At 34.5% G+C, this 22,500-nt stretch overlaps 1 protein-coding gene across 1 annotated transcript in view; it reads left to right on the forward strand.

Annotated features, from left to right (window-relative positions):
* LOC137989442 (lactadherin-like) overlaps positions 1 to 22,500 on the forward strand; it is a 433,868-nt gene that overhangs the window by 350,219 nt on the left and 61,149 nt on the right. The window lies entirely within an intron of this gene.

The following is a 22,500-nucleotide window of genomic DNA, read 5'->3' on the forward strand; positions in this document are numbered from 1 at the left end:
AATCGAGTTGTATGGTTTGGTCTCGTTGGAATTGTAAGGAATAGATGGTTTGTTCATGGCAAACATAGCGATGTACCAGTTGAAACAGAAATTATAGGAAACCTAAGATCTATTTTTTACGCCAATACATGTGGCCACCGATGTTTGAAAATGTAACATACTGCAAGAGTAGTATAGGAGTTGGGGGTACGAGAGCATTTTTGCAAAAATGCTCTCATACCAACCCAACTCCATACTACTTTACATTTAATGGCTTCCAACTTTCGGTCTCATATTCTTGGAAATCTATATGTTTTATATTTCTGCGAATCTATGCCGTGGCGAGGCAGAATGGTTTTAAAATAATATCTCATATAATAGTATAATGAGTTGCAAAGAACTGCATAAAGAACTTGTCAATATGGAAGAAGTGGTCTGTCCATTTTGCAATAAACAGATATCAAAGCATACTAAAAAAACAGAACAATGTTGCAATCAACCAGAAATAGTTAATGATAACAATATGCTAGTTTGTAAAAAATGTGGGGTAGTTAATGGCCATAAACCGCTTATAGAATTTGTTGATTTTCACTCAAATAAGCATAGATTTCATCGTAAAAGTGTTTACCAAAGAAAATATCATATAGAAAACATAATGAAGAATATAGCTGTAAAAAATGGTTTTCAGATTACCGTGAAAAATAGAGATAAGATATTGAGAATTTTTGATGAAATTGGTAAGGTCGTAAAATCTGTGAATATAGACAGAAAGCGTCTGATTAACATAAATTTCATTTTGAAACAAATATTTAAAATGCTTGATCTTCCTTTTGAAAAGGTCAAGACGAGCAAATCCAAAAAGACACTTTTAATGTATCAAAGGTATTGGAATGACATATTTTTGCTTGCTCATGATCAGATTTATTTGATAGTAAAAGAATGAATGTTTTGTTAGTCTGAGTCTGAGTCTGAGTCTAAATGATATTTTCGACTTTGAAAACAATTATCGTAGTCAATCAAAAATGAAAGTTTGGTTGATTTGTTAATAAACTCTGGTGGTCTTTTAACGCAAGTTAAGTAAAAAGCTTCGACATCGTAATGATAAAATTTTGCTTCTTCTTTTATTTCTTTCATAGCCAATCTGATTTCATGTGGTGATAATACCCCCCTTTCAAGGCATTTCAACAAAAATGGTATTTCGTGTATATACAAATTACCGATGCGTTTGTAGTTTTGGATTATTCTGTTCCAAATTATTTCTCCCATGTAGCTTTTCATGTATTTGTCTGAATAGTATAAATAGCACAAATAACTTCCTCTATGTTTTGAGACTGTAAAACCCAAAATTCCCATATATAATTAATCTGCATAATATTTTTTACTGTAAGCCGCATGATATTTTGAAACATCTGGGCATAAATCAGTCACAAAATCATCTACATTTTTTAATTCTGTGTGAAACGATGGTTGAAAATCACCGCTTCTCAACATGTCTTTTATTGAATTCAATAGATGTTGATAACTTTGGTATGCGTATGTGCAATTTTGTATTTTAAGATCCAATGATTGGAAATCCATGTAAGACTTGATTAACAAAGCACAAGTGCTTATTGCTACTAGGGCTATACCGCCAGTTACAACAGCACTAATGATTCCACCAGTGCCAGTTATGACTGAAATGGTATTACCAATAAGTTTGAATTTTTTGAAGCGTTTGACAGCCTTTTTGTAAGCCCAACACTTTCTATGGTATGCCTTATAATAGCTCTTTAGTTCGTCGACCTGATCTTCTGGGAGTTTGTCTGAAATATGGTTCCAGCTGAATATTCTCTTTTTTCGATCTGCCATATATATGGTCTAGATTGTTAATCGTCTGCATAGACAATATAGTATACCACTGACTTGACCACAAAAAGGTGATCTTTTAATCAGTTTAGTTGTGTATTTTTCTGAAATAGCATAAGTGTAACCTCTACCGAGCTTATGGTGGTCATAAAACCTCCCGGAAGCATCATGTAATACACTATGTGAATTTAAGATATCAATCCAACCGAAGATCTTTTCAAGTAACCATGTTAGACAGCAACTACCTGGTCCAAGAAGACCTATTTTACCATCATTGAGTTCTAGAATTTTCTCTTTCGAGATGATAAAAATGCAGGTATCTATAAACAAGTGCTGATTTTAATATTTTATCGTCAATGTTTGGATGTTTTTCCTTTGTTTTTTCAAAATTGTATGTCACAGATTCAAGCAATAAATTGATATACATATATATTACGTTATATTGTATCTTTGCATCAGAACAGTGTGATGATCTAGGATTGTCCTTTCATCTAATATAAAATCCAGATACACACAGAAAAAAGCTATATTTCCATTCAAAGGAGCAACATTATTTGCAGCATCTAATCCACCAAAAACAGTTGTGTTTGCCCCTACACGATTGCCAGCTGTAAAATCACCAATGTGTTTACTATTCCAATATATTTTGCTTTTTTCGGTTTTTGGTGATGATTTGTTGTCCCAATGCACGGATAAACAGTGCCATTTGTTAAGTTCACCCAAATCATTCTCACTGTAATCTCCCAGTTTCAAGAAACTTTGCAAACTAGCAGCAGGACCAATATAAACACACTTGTTTGCATCGTCAGCTCCAGACACCACAAGATTTGATCCGCTATAAGCAACAAATTTGTCAAATCCTGCGTTATCATGTCCAAAAAGACCATTGTTCCAGCCGCTATTTGATGAGCCTATTGAATTTAATTTGTAGACAATAAATACATTGACTGCATCGTTATTCAGATCCACTTGACTAATCATTTTTTGTGATCCACCAAATTTGATGAAATAATGCCCATTATGTTTTTCGGCTTTTGTGCATAATGTGGGTCGTTTTGCTGAATCGGTTTGTGTTGCATCACTTTCTTCATTGCTTTTGTCATATATTGTTTCTACTTTTCTGCTTGAATCCATTTTTACAGTCTGACCATCTGCTCTGTCCATTTGATAAGTGCAACTGGAATACATTCTGAGATATTCACTAACCCATAGATCCAGGAATGAATTACGTACGATGCCGACCACTTGAGATTTAACAACTACATGATTGTCATCAACAGCCGGTTTTGCGATGAGATTTTTGTCAGTTTCTATATGTCCATCATCGTTTACTGAAAGTTGAGCTTGAGCTTGATAGGTAAAATCATCATCAGAGTGATAGTCAATGGTGTATTCAATTCTGTCACCATTGTCGTCAAGAAGATGTGTACCATCTAAATTTTTTACATACAATGTCATATACTGTTGCATTATATAATTCAATTAATCAGTAATGTTTTGTAATGTATCATGTAAACATAAGATCTTACGCCATCCCCATCGTCATCATCAAAATTTATTCGTATGTTTGTTATGTTTTCAAAATATCGATTGATATTGACAGTGAGTATTTTGCTTGTTGAAAAATCTATGTCATAAAATACACTAGCGTCTCCATAAAAAGTTATATCGTGATTCGAATCTGATGGATAATTTTTTTTAGCATAAATTTTTATTTTATCAATATGAATTTTAGTAAATGTTAGATGTACTGTTCTAGAAATATTAAAATCACAACCCAGTGATGATTCTGAAGTGGTTCCATAGGCGTAAGACGGTAATATCTTGTCAAATAACCCTAAAATTTTATTACCATTCAAATTTAACGGCACATGCATTTGAAATTGATTATTTACAACTTGATAAGCCAATTCGTAATCATAGATAGTAAAATCAAGGTTGTTTTTTGCTTCGCCTTTTATACCGTAAATCAGGACATACAATGGTAAAAGAGTTGGGCTTCTATTGTCATAAGTGGATTGAACAGTTACATATAACCGTCTTTCGATAGTTGGTGAAGAACCATCTGGTGATAAGTTCATGATAAAGCGATAATATTTATAATCTGTGTTGGTTTTGACTGTAGTGGTTCTATCGGTGTTCATGTTTCTTTTTTCAAAAGTAACCTGAAATGAATTAAACTCCACATCAAAACCAGTTTTTTGGAAATATATTTCTAAACACACAGTATATTTATCGCTATAATTGTCACGTATCAGTTTGAATAGATTAAAATCGAATCGTCCTTTGAACAGACTGGAACCATCTGTTGCCTTTTGAACCTTGAATGAAAATGCTTTTTTGTTGTTTTTATGTGGCGAGTCATTATAGTCGATTAAATTGGCATCCTGTATTCCATAATCTTCTGTAAATTCCCCATCATCCATAGCATATTTCAGCACATTTTTTCTGTTTGTGTGCGTAGTTATGTGACTCTTCACTATTTCATCGTCTACATATTTCTTATTTTTTTCTATTTGTTCGTCTGTATATTTATTGTTTTCGGTACTTATAGTCGAAAAAGCGTCATTTACTTGCTTCAAAGTTATGGCATCTTGATTATGTGTGGCGTTTCCGAGATTTATTATTCGTTGATTGTTCATGTCTAGAACAGAAGTCATTACACCGCTTCCATCCAATTTCAATGTTTTTCCAACCTCGGAATCGACATAAGCTTTGTTTGTCACATCTCTAGCACCGGTTGGTTGTCCGCAATTTATTATTTTATTCAAAGACATATCCAAATTTCCAGTCATTTTAGAGGATCCGTCTAAACGAAGTGAATCTAAAAATAATCGATCAACGTAACCTTTTCCAGTGGCATCATTTCTACCTGTCGGATCAGCAAGATTGATGATCTTGTTGTTGTTTATATTCAAATTTCCAGTCATTGCTTGCGTACCATCTCGCAACACAACCTGATTTGTATTGGGTTTGGTTGATAAACCAGTTTGTAATTGGTGTTTTGTAACAGCGTCAGAATTGCCAGTGCCTTCAGCAAGATTGCTGATTTTATTATTTCCAAAGTCAAAATTGCCAGTTACGGAAATACTTCCATCTTTTTTCAAATAATTAGCCAGCTCCGTTTTATCAGCTTTAAAATTAAAAGAGCTGTCAACGTAAAATTTATTAGAAGCATCTGAATGTAGTATTGGATCTTTTACTCCTAGGATTCTTTGATTTTTCATGTCAATCGGATTTTGGGCTTCTATCTTTCCATCATTTGTATTTAAATCAAAGTAAAAGTTATGCAAATGCGCACTGCTGACAGCATCGCTAAACCCATGCCGAGCAGGAGCAATATTTTCGACACGTCTGTTATCCATATTAAGGGCTCCAGTCATTGCATTGCTTCCGTCTATTTTCAAACACCCAGAAACCTCTTTATCAACATAACTCTTAGTAGTTGCATCGTCATTCGTTTGAGGTGAATCTAAATTTCTCAGTTTTTTATTCTGCATATCATAATCACCGTCATCTGTTAGTTTAAAACCAACACCAGGCAATCCTTTTACTATTTCAATAACTTTTTCATGTGAAAATGTGTCTTCAGGTAATTTACCATTCGAGTAACTCATATACAATTGATTTATATTGTTTCATCAAAATTCTTCTTTACTTGTTTCTCAGGTTTGTCAATATATATGAAACTGAAAGGGTCTCTAGTTGCTTTCTCGTATAATTGTTTTGAGACATTGTTTTCACGACATATGAGACTTTTTTCATTAGTACTCGGAAAATCATAAATGGCAAAATGTGAGCAGTTTAATCTAATATCTTTTGGTGTCTTATAGTAGCTTTGACTCAAATATATGGCACAGCAGTTTTTATGTCTCCCCTGTATAAAATAGTCAACTAATGGTTTTTGGTTTTTATCACATACGAAATCGTCGAATATCACAATTTTTTGATTGTCACCATTGAGATTTTTTACAGGAATTATTTTATCATTGCTTGCTTCAATGATATCATAACCAGCTTCTTCACTCCATGGTTCGAACTCTTTCATGAGATTCCGATACTTTGACTGCTCTAAGTTTTTTGCATAAAGGTATATTTTGTCAAAGTACAATAATTTGTAGATCATATGCATCAGTGTATTGGTTTTTCCCGAACCAGAAGGTCCGCAAATGAGCATGCGGAAGCATTCTTTAGGCATGGATTTATGCTTTCGTTTGAAATTTGTGACATGATCATCTTTGGTGTCATAATTTAGTATTTTCATTTATATCATATGGGTATATTATTCCAATAAGATGGTGTTCAACATGGTGTTCAACACAGTGTAAAACGTTATTTTTTATATATGAATTTCCATTTTTATGTAAAGTAATAATATAACGCAAATGAGTTTACTCAAGTGGAAAGAACTCGCCAAGAGTAAATCTGAATTAGGGGATAAGATCAATTATGTCCATAATGCAATTACAAAGCATGATATTGATCAGAAGACCAGTCAACAGGGATTTTCAAAAGTATTCCAACCAATTACAAGTAAATTAGATGATGTTATTGATAGTAATCAGGCTTTAAGGTTGCCAAGGAAAAAACGACCACTGAAGAAAGGAGAAGTTCCTGATTACGGCATTGATATAGAGGATGAAGTTCCAGATATGAATCTTGGTGATCTATTTGAACAACCTGTTTTGCCACAGCAAGAAAAACAACTGGTGCCAAAACCACCAACATATGAAGAATCTTTACAAGATCTTCTGGAAGGAAAAAAAGAGATGTATGTTGATCCTAAGTACTTCCCTGAAGAACCAGAATTACCACCAGAATATGATGATGACGATGCGATCGATTATGGAATGGATGAAGAAGATATGGAAAATGAGATATTAGGTGATCTTGGTATACCAAATTATGATTCTGTTGAAAAGGTAATAAATCAACAAGAAATGACTGAACGAAAAAACAAAAAATATCTCAATAAGATCGTCAATGCGGCTAAATTCAAAAGAAATCAATTGAAAGCCTACAAAGGAAACGTTACAAAGCAATACAAAAGTGGGAATATAACGGAAGCTGATAGGCAAGAGGAAAACAAAAGAGTGGATCGCGCTATGAGAACTCTGAATGAATACATAAAACATTATCAAAACAAAATGCAAACAATGCAAGGTTCTGGTAGGAAAAAACAAAAAGGTGGCAATGTGATATTTTTTAACAAACCGAAAGAACTCATAAAAAAATTGGATTTGATCATTGGTGAGATATTGGCTGGCAATACAAGCATTGACATGCGAAATATGGGTGTTTCTATATTGGACACATTATTGAAAATGACAACAATTAACAAATCACAATATGGTAAATTATACAAACAATATTTCCAAATTTAATGTAACTTCATTATATAATGGAACGAGAGATAGTTTTATCATCTTACAGTGTGAAAAATAAAGGGGATAATAAACCAGAAGATTTTACAACAAATTTCACCAGACCTGTAACTCTAGACAACAATAAGCAATACGTTATCGGTCTTAACAGAGTCATTAACATGTCATTCACTTGGTTCAATGTCAATGCTGGGTACAAAAATCAATTGATCAAATACAGCTCAGATAATGGTTCAACTTTTAAGGACATAACCTTTCCAGCTGGGGTATGGAATTATACGGACTTTGACAGACACATTAAAAATCTAACGAAAACTGGTGATACGTATCCGATGACTCTTGAATTCAACGAAACAACATTCAGAGTCACGGTTACATTAGCTGCAAATTACCAACTCGATTTAAGAGCAAGTAATTTTAATGACCTGATCGGTTTTGATAAAAAGATATTAGCAAGTGGAACGCATATTGGACCAAGAGTGCCAAATCTCAGTCAAGACACAGACGTACTCAATATTCATTGCGATTTGGTAAACGAAAGTTTAGTTGACGGCGAAGAAACAGACATCATTTATTCATTCTCAACTAGTGTACTAAAACCAAGTTACTCCTTCACCCTCGAACCACAAAGAGTTACATTTAATCCTGTGAACAAAACTACAATTTCATCAATCAGAATCATGATAACAGATGGAAAAAGAAGATTAGTGGATCTAAATGGAGCGGATACGTCTTTTTCACTAATTCTAAAAAGTATCTAATGTAAAAGTATAATGAAACCGTATGAATTTAAGAGGTTTTACCATCCAAAACTTGGTAAATTTGTATTTCAACACAAAGGGTCTGGGCTTATCTTAGACAACATTTTTAAACCATTGAAGAGTGTGGCATCGTCTGTTTTCAAGAAATTTGCTAAGCCAATGGCAAAGAAGGCATTGGAATCGGGGATATCTCATGCAGGTGATAAAATTGGTAAGACGGTGGCAGAAAAGTCAGGAGACCTAAAAATGAAAAAATTGGCAAATTTGAGAAAAGGAGCTACAACACAAAAAGCAATTGTTCCATCCCCGCCCATTAAACAGCAAGAAGAAAGCGCTGATATGATACTAAATAGATTGATATCAGGATCTGGAAGAAGGCGTAGATTTTTCAAATAAATAACATGACAGCAAAATTATATAATACAATAGTATAAATGGCTTTTAGAACAAGTGAATTATTGCAAAGAAATGAGTTAGTGCGATTTCAACTTGATGATGTAATCCGAGCCCCAGGTAACGGTCAACATCAAGAAAAGAACGGTTATAGATTCACCATCAACGACCGGAGTTCTTTCTATGATTGGTACAATGCTTATTTCGAGGTTCAATTCCAGTTACAAAAAACAGCAGATGGAGCCGGTTACGCAGCAGCCGATAGAATAACGGTGATAAACGGATCTCATTCATTGATTGCACATATGATGATTAAAAGTGCTGGGAAAATTGTTTACGATACTGACAATCTACATAAGGTCACTTTTGTGAAGAATCTGTTGGAATATTCTGATGATTACAGCAGATCAGTCGGTAAGAACAGTTTTTGGTATTTAGACACAGATGGCACGACAGCCGATACCAATTTAGGATATGAATCTAGAAGAGTGCTTACACAAGCTGCCCAAGATAATGGAGGGGGAGGAGCAAAAGATGTGAATTTGATCATACCTCTCAATCGTTACAGTTTTTTTGAAGAGTTGCAGGATAAAATGTTGGTTCCTATGCAGTTGCAATTCAATTTGAATCTCCAGAACGACAATGAACTCATCAATATGGCAGCAGGAACAGATGCCGGCAGAGTAGTGATTAACAGATTTCTACTATGGGTTCCAAAATTAACACCAAAAGACAGTATGTACGACAAATTTGTAAGCTCTTTCATGAAAGAACACAAATGGACATATCAGCGTGAACTATATGCAGTGTCAGCACCTGCTAGAGTCAGTGGTTTTTTTCAGATTTCTTCCAGTATTGACAATGTCAAAGCAATTTTTGTTTATCTACAACGGGCTAAAACCAGAGTTGCAACTCAAAATCCATACATACTTGATACCTTCAAACTAAATGCAGCAGACGCAAACAGTTATTTAACAACATGCAGACTCGAATATGGCAATGGTGTTTTCTACCCAGAAACAGAATATGACAGTGAAAGCAAAGTGAGAATATTCAATGATCTGATGTCTTATGCAATGCGAAAAAATGATTACAACACCGGAACCCAGTTGAATCTTGCCAATTATAACAGCCTGTATTCACTGATCTATTTCGATCTTTCATATCAGGCAGAGAAAGTAACAAGAGACCCTAAACAGTTGATTTTCAGGTACAAACTCAATGCTAATAGTGCAGCAGATTTCAATGTCCATGCAGTTGTATTGTACGAAGAGTCGGTTGTTATTGACAAGGTGGGTAATGAATTGGTGATAGTTTAAGCTCACAAATGAAACAGTAATATGAAATCAAGTAAATGACACATATTTATTTGTAACGGGAATTATATAACATATATTATATGACTAAACTTCATGAAATCAACGTAAGACTTTCAGATAATCAAAAAAAGAATCTGAGTAATGCTTACCATAAAAGGGAAACAATTGTTCTAAGACTGACAAATGATTCTCTCAATGGAAACGACACTCTTTATGTTCCAGCAATGGTAAAAAAAAGATTACAAAAAAATCGACAATTGAACAAAGGAATGGACATCAAGCTTGCTAAGACTAATATCAGAAAACAAGTCGGCGGAAGTCTTTTGAGTACCGTATTGTCACTTGGAATGAGAGCATTACCAGCAATTGGTAAAACCCTTGGGTTGAGTGCTCTTGGTGGTTTAGCAGAAGCTGGAGCCAAAAAATTGTTAGGATCTGGTCAAAAAGGTGGTGCTATGCCATTACCCATGATGATACCTTTCAATGCAATCAATCAACTGATGCCGTATCTGAATATGTTTACAACCAAACAGCAAAGAGACATAATGAATGCGGCTCAAACAGGATCTGGCGTTAAAATAACACCGACTAAAACACAATCAGGTGGATTTCTAGGAACTCTGTTGGCTTCCGTTGGAATTCCTATGGCTGTTAATCTGGTGAAAAAGCTGTTTACAGGGAAAGGAGCACCGAGGGTAGGTAGACCACCTTCGTCGAAAAAGGATGGTACAGGAGCACCTAGAATGGGAATGCCCCCTCCATTTTACAGTTATCCGCCATATGTGACTGGTTATGGTAAAAAAAAAAACCCCTCGACCAAAAAAGGAAAAGGGTTGCTATTGGGAAAAAACAGTCCATTCAATGGCATACCCATTTTGGGGGCAATATTGTAAAACCAAAATTTCACAAAAACATACCTATGTCCAATCACGATCTGAAAAAATGGTGTAAATATTTGAACATACCAATCAATGATGTACTGTCAAGAGATGAAAAAGTTCCACATAACCATAAACAGGCGTTATTTATTTACAATCTGGAACCAGCTTATATGTCAGGATCTCACTGGGTAGCCACTTATGTTAAGGATAATGTAATAAATTATTTTGATTCGTTTGGTATGCCACCTTTTCAAGAGATTGTAAATCATGCCAAAAAGAAAAATCTGACTTTGTTACATCAAAACAATCAGATACAAAACATACAAACAACAACTTGTGGGTATTTCTGTTTATACTTTCTAAATGAAATGAATAAGGGTAATTCGTATTATGATTTATTACAAGTATTCGACATAAATGATACAATGAAAAATGAGAGATTTATCGAATATTATTTTAGAAATATCTAACTTATATATATTATGAAATCATATTGTGTAAAACAGAAAAAGGTAACCGAATGTGTTGAACCTTCAGGTTACAAAACAGCCAAAAATGGTAGACTAATGTTCTTTTGCACTTGTGCTGAATGTGGTATTACAAAGACCAAATTTGTTAAAAAGCAGGGAAACTGAACAGCCCGTTGGGAGCGGGCTTACTCAGTGATATTGCTAATACTGGAACAGAATTATTTTTAACTAAAGGAGTACCTTATCTTGGCAAAAAAGCCGTTGAAATGGGTAGATATTATGGTTCCGAATTGATGAGAGACCCAAAATTGCAGAAAAAAGCAATTGATTATGGTTTGAGAAAAATGAATCCTCTCATACATAAAGTTGGATCTGAAGCTCTCGATCAATTGTCGACGAAAATAAGACCGAATAAAAAATACACAACAAACAGAAAAGATCTTGATGGCGGTGCTGTTGACATTCACAAAGCTATTGGTAAATTACCGAAACCAAAAGGCGGATGGACATTACCTGGGCATCATTACACCGGACCATATAATGATTTAGAAAATCAACTGAAGTATGACCCAAAAACTGGTCAAATATTGGAAATATATGATATGCCCACTGGAAAAACTGATGCAATAGCAATGCAACACGATGTTGATTATTCCGTCTGCAAGGATGATAGGAAATGTAAAAACAAAGCAGATAGGAAAATGGTTCAAGCTTTAGACAACGTACCGTATAATGAAAGACAATGGGGGCATTGGTTGGCAAGAAATGTTATCAATACAAAGCAGAAACTAGGTCTTGGAGTTTCAAAAAACGGAAAAAGCCGTCGGGTAACTGGCAAGAAAAATTAGCAGATGAATTACATGCATCTATAAGACGCAACTTTACTCGGCGGCGTGTAATCGTAAATCATATTGACGAAATATGGGCAAGTGATCTAGTTGAAATGCAACAGTTCAGCAAATGGAATAAAGGTTATCGGTATCTTCTTATGGTTATTGATGTTTTCAGCAAATACGGTTGGATTGTCCCATTGAAGGATAAGAAAGGTGAATCTGTTACTGAAGCATTTAAAACAATATTCAAGGAAGGCAGAAAACCACAATATTTATGGGTTGATAAGGGAAAGGAGTTCTATAACAAACACTTGAAAGACTTGTTGGAGAAAAATATGATACATATGTATTCAACTGAAAATGAGGAGAAATCCTCAGTGGTCGAAAGATGGAATAGAACAATTAAATCCAAAATGTGGAAACAGTTTACAGTTCAAGGTAATACACAGTATTTAGACATGCTGCCCAAACTAGTAAAACAGTATAATAATACAAAACATTCAAGCATAAAGATGACACCCGTTGAAGCATCTAACAAGAGGAATGAAGGTATAGTTTACTTCAATCTATATGGTGATACAGAAACATTAAAACAAAAACCAAAATTCAAGGTTGGTGACCAGGTTCGAATATCGAAGTATAAACGGAATGTGTTTGACAAGGGTTACACACCAAATTGGACCGAAGAAGTGTTTACAGTTGATAAGATCCAATACACTAATCCAATAACATACAAACTAAAAGATCTCAGAGGTGAAGAGATACAAGGCAGTTTTTATGAACCTGAATTATTGAAAGCTAAACAGGATATTTTTCGTATTGATAAAGTCATTAGAAGAGACTATAAAAAGAAACAAGCTTTGGTAAAATGGAAGGGATACAGTGATGAATTCAACAGTTGGATACCATTGAAAGACATTGAAAACATATGAATTGTGGTGAAACACAAACCAAGCAAACGCACGCAAATTGATATAAAAAATAAAAATGTATACTTATATTATATGGACAAGTTTGAAAATGAAGAAAAGTTTGGTTTCTATTATGAGAGCGATCAAGACTCCGGTTCGGATTCCGATTGGACGCCATCGCAAGAAAGTATATCTGAAGAAAGCTGCTGCAGTTCGCAGGAATCTGAATCGTCAGATGTGGAAAAATCTACATAAAAAGAATTTCTAGACATATAGTATGAAAGAAATGATGAGGCACCCGCTCGACGAAAAAATCAGAAACGATCCTGACTTTCTGAAATCGATGCCAGAAAAATACCGATTGATGTATTTGTTGTCAAAACAAATGATGTTTAATAGTACCATGGATGCTGTGGAACGACTTTCAAAACAAGAAAATTGGAGTGAAGACGAAAAACAAAATGCAATAAATGAAGCTATCAGGTTGAAAGATCCGAATAATTGGAGTGATGACGAAAAAGAAAATGAAGCTGACAGTCCGAATGATTGCAGTGAAGATGAAGGGGAGGGTATAGGAATTTCAATTGTCTATTACAAAGATCCGAAAAATGGGAGTGAAGATGAAAAAGAAAATGCAACATCTGAAGACGAAAAAGAAAATAAAGCTGTCAGTCCGAATAATTGGTATTGTGAGGTTTGTGACAAAAATTACAAAAAAGGCAGCAAAAATAGACATTTGAACAGCAAACGTCATAAAAACAAAATGTGATATATTAATATATGTTCAAAGGAAGCGAAATAGTCAGAACGTTATGTTTGAGAAAGTTAGTTGTGGAAGCAATATGCGACATAATGGTCGGAAACGCCAGTTACATGCATTTTGTTCGAACAATGGAAATGCCAATGATCAGACATGCATTGAAAACAGGCGTACCAAAAAAAGAAATCCTGAAAATATTCAACAAGATGGATGCCAAAATGATGTTTTTGTACAGAGAATTCGAAAGATACGTAAATTTTCTGGCTCCATTGAAAATGGTGCAAGAATAATACATAAAAATAAAATATATAGTAATATAATATGGAAGATCGAAGACCAGTTGGCCGCCCAAGATTTTATACTGATGAAGAAAGAAGAAAAATAAAAACCGACTACATGTTGCATAAAGAATGGTACTGTCAAATATGCAACAATGGTATAAACTACACTCTTGCTGGCAAACATTGCCATTTAAAAACAAAGAAACATTTCAAAAATTCATTTACATATAATACGGGTTATATTTATGATAAACATGAAAATAGCAATTAATTTATTCATATCACTTCTCTTTACACAGTTAAATACATACTTCCCGTATGTGTTGAACTATAAACGCACCATATTTTTATTTAAAGAATTATTATCTATAGTTATATTACGATGAATATTATTCAAAATAATATCTCAACTTATAGTATGAACAAGAGTGATCTTGAGAAACTAAGTAAATCAGAATTAATAAAATTGATTATAAAACAAAACACAAAACCAATTCCAGCACCGAGGACTAAAACAAGACCGAACCCAAAACCAAGAAAGAGTGTAAAAGAACTTGTTGACTATTTTGAGAGGCAGAGACTGCCTGCTCCTCCTTCTGAATGGCTGGAAGAAATAGAACAATTGAACAGACCAGTTCCATTACCTAGGACTAAAAGACCAGTTCCATTACCTAGGACTAAAAGACCAGTTCCATTACCGAGGACTATAATACAAGAAACAAACAAAGCTTTAAAAGGGTTCACAAAGTCTTATGAAATCAACATAAAAAACAGCAAAGACCCACTTATGCAACTGCAAAATACAAGAAAGGCTGTTGCCATCCATATCGAAAAAATATTAAAATCAATGAAAGGTCTAAAGTTTGTTGAAACACTGAGGGTCACATTTGAAAAACAACTAGGACGAGAAGAAAAAATTATGAAAACAGCGTATTTCAACAGTCAACCCCAAACAATAACAAATGACACACAAATTGAACTAGCTTTATCTTTGTCAAAACAAGTCATACTAAACAAGATTGCAGTTTGGATTTCAGAGGGATCTGGTTGGACTATTCAATCTGTTGAAAATCATTATATCAATGTGGTAAAATATGAACCAATGAAAGGATCTTCTTATATAAAGCTACCCACAGAACTCAGAAACAGTGCAAAGGGATTGATCAACATGAAAAATGAGGATAATGAATGCTTCAGGTGGTGCCACATAAGACATCTTAATCCTCAAGACAAATACCCACAGAGAATCAAAAAATCAGACAAAGCATTCATTGAAAATTTGAATTATTCAGGAATTGAATTTCCAGTGACTACCAAACAGTACAACAAAATAGAAAAGCAGAATGAAATTAACATCAATGTTTTCGGTTATGAAAACAAACAAAAATATTCCATTTATGTGTCAAAAGAAAAGTATGAAGATTGCATGAATCTGCTTCTTATAACAGAAAATCAAAACAAGCATTATGTATTAATCAAAGATTTCAACAAGTTCATGTACAATCAAACAAAACACAAGGAAAGAAAGCACTTCTGTATGCATTGCTTACAATGTTTCAGTTCTGAAAGAGTATTAACTGATCATAAAGAAAATTGCATACAAGTAAATGGAGCACAAGCAATTAAAATGCCAACAAAAGATGACAACATACTAAAATTCAATAATGCCCACAAACAAATACCCGTTCCATTTGTAATATATGCAGATTTTGAAGCCATAACTGAAAAAATACATGGATGCCAACCCAATGATGATAAATCATACACAGAGGCTTATCAGAGACACACAGACTGTGGTTATGGATATAAGGTTGTGTGTTGTTATGATGATAAATACACAAAACCAGTACAAATTTATAGAGGTGATAAAGCTGTTTACAAATTTATGGAAGCCATGCTGGATGAAGTCAAATACTGCAAGAAGGTTATGAAAAAATATTTCAATAAACCATTAAGAATGACTAAAGATGATGAAAAAGAATTTCAAAAAGCCAATGAATGTCATATCTGCAACAAAAAATACAATGAAAATGATGTGAGAGTCAGAGACCATTGCCATATTACAGGTAAATACAGAGGATCAGCTCACCAAGATTGCAATCTTAACTTTCGAATAACTGAGAAAATACCAGTCATGTTTCACAATCTCCGTGGGTATGACAGTCATTTTATAATGCAAGAAATCGGTGAGATAGTTAAAAAGCATACATACACGAATAAGAAAGGCGAAAAGTGCCAAATGAACATCAATGCAATTCCAAACAATATGGAAAAGTATATGGCTTTCATGCTTGGTAATCATCTGACCTTTATTGATAGTTTTCAATTCATGAGCTCAAGTCTTGATAAACTGGTGAGCAACCTACCAAAAGAAGCATTAATATATACTTCTCGAAAATTTGAAGGTAAAGAGCTTGATTTGATGAGCAAGAAGGGAGTATACCCATATGACTTTATGGACAGTTTTGAAAAATTCAATGAAAAGCTGCCACCAAAAGAAGAATTTTACAGTATATTAAATGATGAGCATATCTCAGGTGATCAATACAAACATGCTCAAAATGTATGGAACACTTTTAATCTAAAAAATATGGGTGAGTACCATGACTTATATCTCAAATCTGACATCCTTCTGTTAGCTGATGTGTTTGAAAACTTTCGAAAGACCTGTCTGCAATACTACAAACTAGACCCCTGTCATTATTTCACGTCTCCAGGGCTTTCCTGGGATGCTATGTTAAAGATGACTGACATTAAATTGGAGCTTATGACTGACATTGATATGTTTCAATTCATCGAAAAGGGCATGCGTGGTGGAACTAGTTATATTGCTAACCGATATGGTAAAGCTAATAATAGATACATGAAAACATATGATGAAAAGGCGCCCTCAAAGTATATAATGTATCTAGATGCTAACAATCTGTACGGTTGGGCTATGTCACAATACCTACCAACTGGTGGATTCAGATGGATGACAGAAAAGCAAATCAACAACATGAATTTGTCTAAATACAGCGAGAACAGCAAAAAAGGATCAATATTAGAAGTAGACCTAGCATATCCAAAAGAACTACATGATTTGCATAATGACTACCCACTAGCACCTGAAAAGGTAAAAGTCAACAAAGACATGCTTTCTAATTATTGCCAAGAAATAGCCGATAAATTTAATGTATCAACTGGTTTAGTTCATAAACTGATACCTACATTAAGCAATAAAGAAAAATACGTACTCCATTACAGAAACCTTCAATTATACACAGATCTTGGTTTAAAAATAACCAAAGTCCATCGAGTGTTGGAGTTCAATCAGTCACCATGGTTGAAAGAATACATTGATTTCAACACACAGAAGAGAACCAATGCCAAAAATGCTTTTGAGAAAGACTTCTTCAAGCTTATGAATAACAGTGTATTTGGAAAAACAATGGAAAATATTAGAAAGCGAGTAGATGTCAGATTAGTAACTGATGAAAACAAACTATTAAAAATGGCTGCCAAACCAACGTATGTTAGTAGCAAGATCTTTAATGAAAATCTAGTGGCAGTGCATAAAATCAAAGAAACACTAACCCTAAACAGGCCGGCATATGTGGGTATGTGTATCCTAGATCTTAGTAAGACACTAATGTATGATTTCCACTACAATTATATCAAACAAAAATACGGCAGCAAAGCGAAATTATTATTCACAGACACAGACAGCTTGACCTATGAAATTGAAACCAGTGATGTGTATCAAGACTTTTGGAACGATAAAGACAAATTCGATAACAGCGACTACCCTGAAAACAGTCCATTCTATAGTAACACTAATAAGAAAGTAATCGGCAAATTCAAAGATGAGGCAGCAGGCATACCGATAACCGAATTCGTCGGATTGAGATCGAAAATGTATTCGTATATCAAAGACAATGACAAAGGCGGAAAGACAGCAAAGGGAATCAAGAAGAATATTATCAAAAACAACATCACTCATAAAAATTATAAAGAGGTTCTATTTAATAACAAGCAAATGCATCACACCATGAAAACGATCAGAAGCAACTTACATCAACTTGGAAGCTATGAGCTTAATAAAGTATCATTGTCCTGCTTCGATGACAAGCGCTACATTCACAAAAATGGTATCAAAAGTTACGCTTACGGCCACTACAAAATTAACACACCAAAACAATCTGAATGATGAAGTTTACTCATAAAGTTAACCAAAATGTCACGCCATAGTGATTGTTTCCGTTTCATTTACTTATGCAAATATTCAAAAACACTTCATGCATGCAACTTCACAAAATAATTACACAAATTTGAAAAGTTTCACTGAAAAATTACACAATTGTGGAGTAAAAATGTGAAGCTTGTTGTTGGTTAAAAATCACGGGGAAACCCCCTTTCTTTATTTCCGAGAATTCCATGCTAATGATTTTTCTAAGAAAGCCACGCATTTTAAATAACATATAGTTCCAAAATAAATTTTGCGTTTGATCCATTCTGCCTCGCCACGGCATAGATTCGCAGAAATATAAAACATATAGATTTCCAAGAATATGAGACCGAAAATACGAGATCAAAAATATGTAACCAAAAGTTGGCAACCATTAAATGTAAAGTAGTATGGAGTTGGGTTGGTATGAGAGCATTTTTGCAAAAATGCTCTCGTACCCCCAACTCCTATACTACTTGCAAGGGATGAAGTTTGTTAGCACTGAATAACGTAACACACAACCACTGATGTTGCACGCTTTAATGTCAATGTTCTTAGAGAATGCCGTTTAGCAATTGAAAAGTGTTATATCTATGATGTAATCGAGTCACGTGCGTAGCCCGAGTAATCGTATACCTAGGCTCGATTACCAGCCGCTGTTTCGGGAAAAATGAGCCAGCGAAATCACGGCCGTCTCTTTTCGGGGAGGATACCCGAACTCGAGTGAGCGGCGGAAATTAAGCCTATCGGATACCCGAAGTTGTGCAATCACGTTATTCACTCTCTCTCTGTGTTCGTTGTTCTGTCTGTTGAATAAAACCCGTTCTTGAATTACATGGTCTCGATTTATTACACTCTTTTTTTTATTTTATAAGAATATCTTTTATAAGAATATCAAGGCTGAAATTTGCGAAATTTCAAGAATATTTTAAGAATAAAGCCGAGGCTGAGATTTTGGAAAGGATAGATATAATTTTGTGTGTTGAAACATCTGTAAATACAATACAATTTTATGTTTTTAACTTAACCGTATAAAATTATTCCTTTATCTGAACGGCGAAACTAGCCAACAAAACGAAAAAACCTACACAAGCTATATAGCAAAATGTTCAACGCTAATGAAAGTTCGATGAACGGTACATGTGATACATATGTACAGTATTCAGCACAAAAGACATAAAGTAAACCGCAAAGAAGTATTATGATAAATTCTTTCTTTTTTAAATAACAAAACCTAGCGAAAACAGATCTAGATACCAAACACTTGTAATTGATACCCCAATAAATTCTAAATCGGAAATGTCATAAGCTATAATTTAAGAATAATACAAGAAAATTTTCATTCTAAAATCGGCAGAAAAATAAGAATATTCAGCCTGGGCCACCATACCTTTTCTTCTCGTTTTTAAAGATAGTATGTGAGAAAGGCAGTGTCTTAACATCTGTGAGCTGGAAACTCAGTGTTAATATTTTTCCCTAACTGAAAGAACTGCTCGGGTTATTAAGACAGATTACTAGTCAGCTCATTTTCGAATTACCTTGAACGGAGCATTTTCGCCACATATCTCAACTCAAAAGCCAAAAACACAAAAAGTAGAACGTAAATTACTTTTGGAGAAAGATAAGTTGTAGGAGGTTTTCACATGACGTCATCGCCGCCATGTTGGTGGACGGAAACGAAAGATTTCTCATTAGCTTCTTTTGTTCGTCCAGTAGAAGTCGTACTTTTCTCGATTTTGTTCTTGGTGACTCTAGAGGTTGGTTGAAAACCTCCTTTATTTTATTACTTATGGCTTTTTCTTTCAGTTTATAATTGGATAAATGTTTGTTGGGAATATTGTCCTCGCAATTCACTTTGTTCTGGTCTTCCATATGCCGGATCCGAAACAGTTAATGTCTATAAAACAAAAGAACAACGCGAACATAATAATACGTAAAAAGCAAGGCCTAATCGCAATAACATGAATTATTTTGTCCTCCGCCATTTAAGTCCTGTATATTTTAGGTTTTCACATAATGTCAGGGCCGCCATGTTGGAGCCCCTAAACAAAGAAATGGTGGCCATGTTGGAGCCCCGACCAAATCCTTCGGGAATTTAACCCTATTGTTATGCAAACGTTTTCTTTCGTTTTCGTTAAAAGACATGGCTGTTGATCACGTGAGTGAAAACCAACAATGAAAGTCTACCCCAAAGCCACGAGTTATTGTCATCCTCCTGATACAATAGCGAGGAAGCATGAGTAGCACTCATTGTTTTGCTTTTAATTCTTCTCGATTTCGGCCTTGCTGGCCTGAACTCCGTGTACATGGTGAATCATTCAAATATTTAAATGACTTAAATGAGTCATAAATTTTGGTTGGTTCGGAGGTTGTTTTGTTGGCAGGTTTACAGACCACATCTCTTTGTGATGGCTATCCATAAAATATTACTTCGTGTGATGAACGACCCCAACAATAAACAAACCTTTAAAAAAAATAGGATTAAAGAGCTCCCAGTTGAATCAATTAAATACTGTTCTTGAGAGATTGATATCCTTAAATGGCGCGCTATGGACCTCTTAGTCTTGTTCTCTACATAGTGCAGCTCTATGATAAGCCAGATCCAAGCTATATGGAGCAGGCATTGAGAAGGACTGCTTCCGTATAGGAAATACAAGTGGATTTTCCTTTGCATTTGTCTCGTCAATTTTTGAATATTATTTTTGTTAGAAGAAAAACGTATTGTTCCTTCAGCGTGAAATACACATGCTTCGTGTCTCACCTTTCTGATGAGAAAACAAAAGGCATATATATATCATATATACTTTGAAATTGCAACGTTTTTGTAAACGGGTGTATATATATATATATATATATAAAAGAGTGTACAAAAACACCACTCATAACATTTTGAACATGGAGAAAGGACTTATCATAGATTATGGGTTGCACCTTAGAGACAGGTCTAACAAAAAAGTAATGGGCATTTGCGATAATTTGAAAGAATCATTAAGTAATAGGAGAAGAAACAAACTAGATAAACTTTACGACATTATTCAGACGGATAATCAAGAGGAACATTTAGCCGATACAACAATGAGAATCAGGGAAATTCTTGACACGCCTCTAGCTCCTTCTTGCTCGCAAATCGATCAATTTCTTAACGATGTAAGAGTTGAAGTGGATAACAAAAGAACTTTAGTTGAAGATCTAGGACCTGAAGAGAACCTCCATGGTATAAAGCCGCTTTCCATTGAATCCTCGTTAATATATAGATTTAGCCAAGCCTAAAAGCGGAGCTCCTTGGTTATTTATTCTTACTGCCTGTAGGGTTAGTGAAAATGAAAGGTTTCGAATTGTCCGCGTTTTGGTGTTTCCGGTTGCTGCTTAATTAAATCATTTTCTTTGCTTTCTTCCATTCTATATAAAAATTCATTGTCTAACTAATGAATTCCACGGTAAATTTACGCTAATTAACAACTATTCACCGAAGTGGAGGTGGCTAAATATCCACCACTAGCCACCGATACTGAGGTGAATAATTGTTTTAGTACTATATACTAAAACAGTGAGATAATACAGCACAAAAATATGATTTGAACTCATTTATTCCTGCAAAGATTACAACATTTTCGGGCGCAAATTCCGCACGAATTGCTCCGAGGTGAATAGCAAAGGATATCCAGAGTTGAATAGCCAATCAGCGTGCGCGTTCAACGCTATGCACTTTTTTAGCATATACTAAAAACCGATATCGCATGAATCACGAAGCGACGAGTACGATATCGGTTTTTCGAGTGAAATTTACTTTGGAACTCACCAGTTTAGTAATGAGTTTTTCTTGAACCGCATGAGTTTTAAAAGAAAACAAGCACACCCTCAGCGAGCGAATGGGAAAGGAAAAAAACATTTTAGATTCAACCGTCAATAACCAACGAATAGGCATCACGCTAAAATTAGAAATTGTCAAAAAACTTTGTCAGTTCAAGGTCAAAAAAAGAGTTTTAATGATGTACTTTATACCACTTTATCTCTGAAAACGAGATCATTCACATTTTGATGTATTTCACTGAAACACGCCAGCTTGGCTTGGAACAAGAATCGGCAAAATATGGCAATGCAACCAAGAAAGGATGAACTTCAAACAAGATCCACCCCAACACTAAATTACCTTTAGGTGCTTTAAACAAACTTCTGAAAACACAATCTAGTGAAATTTCCTCCTAGTTTTACGCGAACTCATTGCGATTACGTGTTTATAACATAAGGGCAAAATTTGCTTGTCACTTGTCACAGTTGGGCAAACGGATCAAAAAAGCACTTGTTCGCTAGCATTTTACAGCAAAACAAACAGGTGCCTATGTTGATAATTGTTATTTAATAGTTGAGTAAAAAATTCGAGTTTCATTCCTGAACAAAGGAAAAACCGATTAAACCAATTTTTAAAAATACGCATCCACTTTAAATAACGCATCCGTAAAAATAACTGTTTTGTGC

This window comes from Montipora foliosa, unplaced genomic scaffold (assembly GCF_036669935.1).
Source record: "Montipora foliosa isolate CH-2021 unplaced genomic scaffold, ASM3666993v2 scaffold_459, whole genome shotgun sequence".
Taxonomy (NCBI): domain Eukaryota; kingdom Metazoa; phylum Cnidaria; class Anthozoa; order Scleractinia; family Acroporidae; genus Montipora; species Montipora foliosa.